Source organism: Taudactylus pleione, unplaced genomic scaffold, assembly GCF_031769625.1.
Source record: "Taudactylus pleione unplaced genomic scaffold, aTauple2 ptg000147l, whole genome shotgun sequence".
NCBI classification, from domain to species: domain Eukaryota; kingdom Metazoa; phylum Chordata; class Amphibia; order Anura; family Myobatrachidae; genus Taudactylus; species Taudactylus pleione.
This window is the reverse complement of record NW_028284549.1, coordinates 4,108,358-4,114,357: the sequence shown is the minus strand read 5'-3', so window position 1 is coordinate 4,114,357 and position 6,000 is coordinate 4,108,358. Positions and strand designations below refer to the sequence as shown.

Here is a 6,000-nt window from a genome sequence, read left to right as displayed (position 1 = left end):
AAAAAACGCATAGAATAAGCCATCCCCATGAACTTTATTTATTCTTATTATTCGCTAATGCTTGCTAACGCAACTGAATCAATTACAAGCCAATTAGCAGTGTTAATCGATTATTAGCTGCTTGCATTGTGTGGCACAAAATAGAAACATCAAACATTACATCAGTCACATTTGATAGTATCGATTGTACTCTGGGGCTTGAGAGAGCACATACCTAACCTCAAGCTGTAAGATCAGCCAGGCCTCTAACCTGCTCGCAGAGTGACATTTTACTACTTCCGGCCTTCTATGTCGGTCGTAGCAGTAAATTTATGTACGCCCCTGAAATGCCCTGAAAACGGTGAGGAACGCCTGCCTTTTTAGACCACCACCCCCGTCAACACCCACAAACGGCCTTTCATGTCAATCAACTCTCGGAAACCACTTCCTGCTCGTAAGCCGTACGCTCGACAGCATTTTGGATTGCAAGGTTTCGTACGCACAACTAACCGTACACATGCGTGGTTTGGAAACATCGGATGCGTACAACCGAGCGGCCGCTTACGACCGACTCTGAATGAGGTCCTCAGTCTTACTGTAAGCCAGCACCATGGGTCGCTTCAGTTTATGATACCACTCTGAGACAGAAGCTGCCAGCCTTCCCAAGCCTATTGTACTTGCCTACGCTTCCGAAAACATCCGGGAAGAGCAGTCAGGTCTCATTAAATTTTCCACAGCCCGGGTGGCCTCATAACGCGGTTCACACTGAATTGTGTCATAGTGGCAATGTCCCCTGCTTTACTAAATGGGAATTGTGGCATTGTATAATGGGGGCGGGGTCACGATAATGCAATAATAGTGCAAAGCCCCCCGTAAACCACTTGCCTGAATGTCTCCTCCTGGAAACCCCTGCGGAGAAGTCGGGAAACATGTTCTAATTGAATATACATAAATTGTGTTGGTCATTTAGCCATTTCCAGAAAAGACATACAGTACATGCCTACTCTCCCGATTTGGCCGGGAGCCTCCTGAAAATCGCGTGCCGCTCCCGGCCCCCCCGAAAAGTATGCAAGCCTCCCGGCCCCTCCAGTCCCCCCTGCAATGCAGTCACAAACAACCGCAGCTGGGAGGCTGATGGTGCGATTCACGCTGCATCGTGTCATCATGATCCCGCTTTCTGCTTCACAATGCCGGAAATCTCAACATTGTATAGCTGGGTTGGGCTAAAATGAAACTATCGCGAGGCCACCATCCTTAAATGCTGTGTAAAATGCCCGGCTGCTAAGGCGACCTGGCTGCTCCCCACTGGAGGGGTTTGATACATCTCCCCTTATTAGCTAAAGTGGGGTACACAAATGTCCCACCCAGTGGCCGGCCGATTTGGTAAGCTATACACACGCGTACCAAATGGACGCTATATACGTCGGGCCAGACAACACAATTGTGTTTAAATGGCCGTACCCAGTTGCGATGTTATTGTCGGCGTTTCCTGCGTGAGTCAATCGGTCCTACACACCGGCAGATGAACGTCGGCTGTGTGAACGCTATATCCTACAGTGTGTACCCAGCATAATGCAAATTTAATTTCCCGCCCAGTTGTGATGTCTGGCCAGGTCGATCGAGCGGGCGACTGGTAAGTGTGTATAGCTTACCAAATCGGGTCACTCAGACGGTCGGCCGGCTGCAGGGACGGCCATGTGAGTTCCCCGCGGCCTAAGAGCCTGACCCTTTGTAAATCCAACTGTCATCGTCCCAGTGTTGGGACACAACAAGCCATGCACACAAGAATGAATGCCAGCCTCCCAAGAAACAAGGGCACAGATTAGACACAAATCCCCAGACACCACATATTAATACTATTATTATCAGTAGCATCTGCTGTCATTTGCCAGAGGCCCACCCCCCCCCACAAGCAGGTCGCAGCTGCAGCTTCTCTTCCTGGCATGACCCATTTCCGGACCATAACCAAGATGTCGTCCTCCAGGCTTCAAAAGCAGCCGTGACGTCACTCGGGGAGGAGTAACACGGGAACGCCCATTTTCAGCACCTCTCGCATTGTCAGTGAGCGACGGCGGCAGGGGCTCGGGCGCGCGGTGCGGGGGAATGACAGTGACATCGGATTGGCTGAGGGGAGGCCGGCGAGCGCGAGCGCGCGCGGCGGGGGGGGGGGGGGAGAGAAGGAGCGCGCGCATCACCAGGCACCACCGACGCTCGGTCATTACACACAGTCACCCAGCAGCAGCCGTGCAGCGCGGAGCACACAGCACGGAGAGAGGGAGCAGCTGACCGAGCCACTGCCACCGGGGCACCGCGCAGCCCCCAGCCCCCTCCATCAGACCGTAAGTACATATACGCTGCTAGTGGTGGTGCTCATCCCCATGGTAATGTGCATAGCGCAGTATAGCCGGGCATCTGCTCCCAGCACCAGCTGCCTGCATAGTAATAGCTCTCATAATACAAGTAGTAATAATAATAAGGCTAGTAATATCTGCGGTCATAGTAATATTACGAATAATAATGATAATAGAAATAATAATAACAGTAGTATTAATGGCAATAGTAATAGCTATCGTAATAAGACTAGTGATAGTAGTAATAACAACAATAGTGGTAATAGTGACAAAGGCAATAGTAGTAATAATATGAATAATGATGGTAATATAAATAGCAATAGTATTAATAGCAATAGTAGTAATAATATGAATAATGATGGTAATATAAATAGCAGTAGTATTAATAGCAATCGTAGTAATAATATGAATAATGATGGTAATATAAATAGCAGTAGTATTAATAGCAATCGTAGTAATAATATGAATAATGATGGTAATATAAATAGCAATAGTATTAATAGCAGTAGTAGTAATTGCAATAATAGTAGTAATAATAGACATATTAGTATAGCAATCCTAATAAGATTAGTAGTAGTTATAACAACATTATTATTATTATCATCGTTTATTTATATGGCGCCACAAGTGTTCTGCAGCGCCTTACATGGTACATAACCAAAAAGTGACTTACAGTAAAATACAATACAATGAAGGACAAGGATATGGATAATATACATTGGGCACGATTCTATTCAACGCGATGTAAATAGCGCCGGGAGATAGCTCCCGGAGCTATTCAATTCATCGCGATGTTAGGTCGGGGAAGGCTTGTTCTCGCGCCTTAAACAGGGTGTTTAGGCGCGAGAACGGGCATTCCCCGACCTAACTTCCCGGCGCGAGGCTGTTTTCCAGGCACGAAGGGCAGAAAACAGCCTTGCGCCGGGACATTTGTCGGATTTCTGCTCTTATCCCCGGAGGGATGAGAGAAGAAATCATTAGTCGGACTTGGCAGCGCGGTGTATTGAATAGCTTCGGGAGCTCACTCCCGGCACTATTTACATCGCGTTGAATAGAATCGTGCCCATTGATACATAGGTGGCCATAACACCCAATTAAGCAACAAAGCATAGGCACCAATAGTATTATTATCAGTAATAATGATCATAGTAGTAATAACAATATGAATAATGCTAAAAGAAACAATAATAGCAATAATTGCAGTAGCCGTGAGACAATAATAGTAGTAATAATAGCAATCGTAATAAGACTAGTGTTAATAGTAGTAATAACAACAATAGTAATAATAGCAGTATTAATAGCAATAATCGCAGTAGCGTAATGCAATAGTAGTAGTAATAGTAATCGTAATATGACTAGTGATAGTAGTAATAACAACAATAGAATTAATAGTGATCCTATTAGTAGTAGTAAAATAGCAATAATAGACATAGTAGTAATGGCAATAATCGCAGTAGCCGTAATGCAATAGTAGTAGTAATAGCAATAATCGCAGTAGCCGTAATGCAATAGTAGTAGTAATAGCAATAATCGCAGTAGCCGTAATGCAATAGTAGTAGTAATAGTAATCGTAATATGACTAGTGATAGTAGTAATAACAATAGAATTAATAGTGATCCTATTAGTAGTAGTAAAAATAGCAATAATAGACATAGTAGTAATGGCAATAGTAATAATAATGAGGATTATGTGTGCAGGGCGGTGGTGCTGCACTTGGTGCTGTACCTGATGTGATGTGGTAGATACAGTACTGTAGAGAAGTTGGGTCGTCCATTCCCAAAATGAATATATGATAGTAGATGGAAGCAGGATGTGGACAAGCAGATGGCAGCCTCCCCTTACACCTGGCGTTTATAGGGTCGCAGGCTACCTGCCAGTGACTGATGGGACGCAGTAACCTATTTATTGGCAGCTTCAAAGTAAAACTTTTCCCGGTCTCTTTAACCAGTGTAGCGTAATAGGATGGCTGCCTGTCTTACTCACCCCGTCCACCTGCTTTTCCAATGTACAAAGGGTTTGGTGGCTTTCATAGATTTTTGTACATGTACTATAAGAGTGTGGAGTTGCTACAAATGTATTTCTTAACATTTAATTGTCAATATTCAGTTGCATTTTTCTATTGCAAACACAGTTCTGAAACAAGACTGGGTGGTAACAGTCAGATAGGTGAGAGGGCCCTGCTCGCAAGCTTGCACACTTCAGGGATACATAGGATTTAATTTACCTCTAATGATCCCCACCTCACCCTTGAATGCTTTTAATACAAATTTATCAACTGTAGTGGCAGCTTTACCAGTTATGTGGATATGTTTGTGGGCCGTGGTGCTTTAAGGTGATGATTTGTCACTAAATCTGTCCCCCACCCCCCTCATTGGTTAGTAGTGTTTCTTTGAAAGGTCTTTTAAGCAGTAGTGTTATTGTGTCAGCTTAACGTATGGGCTTGTGCGACCATCTGCTGCTTTCTTCTGGGGGCCGGCACACACACACTGAATGACCCAGTGTCCCCTAAGAAGCGATAACGTGAATTATTCCACGTAACGTTGCATTGAAATTAAAACCCCTGTGCAGATAGTATTCTGTATTATAACCCACTACCCGGTTGTTCGGTTTTGCATTAAATAGTAGCAGCAGCACGCACACTTTCCCTGTGTAGATGGAGTGGCCTACGTTTTTATAGGAGAACACCGTGCATTTTTTTTTGAGATGCAGGATGTTTGGAATTGCGGCACGCCGGGCCTCTCGTGTAGTTTTATGCTGTAAAGTTGGTAAGGCGATGTGGAATGAATGAGTCGCCTGCATTGGATTAACGTCTAGATTGCTCTGCATACAGAAGACCTGCTCCAGCGTTTTTGTCCCATCCCCCACACACAGATCCTGTCATTAGAATACTGATCACAGCATCCTTTAGCACCGTGCGAGCATGCATCCACAGCTCAGAGCCGTGCAGTGGCCGGCTGATCAGATCACTAGAAAAAATAATAATAAAAAAAAATTATATATATATATATATATATATATATAATTATTTTTTTTTATTTTTTTTTTCTTGCAAGACTGGATTGTGCTATACTGGTTTTTTTTTTTTTTTTTTTTTTACCCAGTTTCATGCTTGAGAAACGAGTGCTTTACCTAAATATTTGCTGTGCATCCTTTAGCAATGTCTTGCGTGCCTCTGTGTCAGGTGAAGGGTAGGCCTGCTGCTTTCTGGCTTTGAGCTGTTTATTGTACAACAGTAACGTCCCATCTAACCTTGCAAGAACTTGGCCCAAAGTTAAATTCTAAGCCCAGATGTGCCTGGCGCACCACTTCCCAAAAGTACGGTTGATAAATATGCGTTCGGACTAGCTGCCATTCCTTATTGATCTCTCTTGGATTCTGCTAGTGTTGGCAATTCTTATTCAAACTAAACCCACTGGTCCCAGGGTTTGTTAGATTTGCGGCAGGGGGTCATTTCAATTGGGCGCATTGTGCAGGCGACGCCAGCTATGGGACTTGAATTGAGCAGCAGCAACAGCACGCTTATTAGTTAGCAGTCTCACAGGGGAGCGCCTGAAAATGCAGTGATCTAAGCCCTATACATATGTGCGCACTAGACATCCTCCGGACGTTTGGGGCAATTCAATTAGGGGAGAGTCGGTTCGCCCAGCAGCGAGTAAGTGCAGCTTTATGC

General features: G+C 44.7%; 1 protein-coding gene across 4 annotated transcripts in view; it reads left to right on the top strand.

Annotated features, from left to right (window-relative positions):
* The first annotated feature begins 2,134 nt into the window (after positions 1 to 2,134).
* Positions 2,135 to 6,000, top strand: part of ADARB1 (adenosine deaminase RNA specific B1) — a 128,214-nt gene continuing 124,348 nt past the window's right edge. For all 4 annotated transcript variants that reach the window (XM_088474125.1, XM_088474122.1, XM_088474124.1 and 1 more), the window contains exon 1: positions 2,135 to 2,318. The gene's annotated coding sequence lies outside the window, so the exon portion shown is untranslated. The remainder of the gene's footprint in view (positions 2,319 to 6,000) is intronic.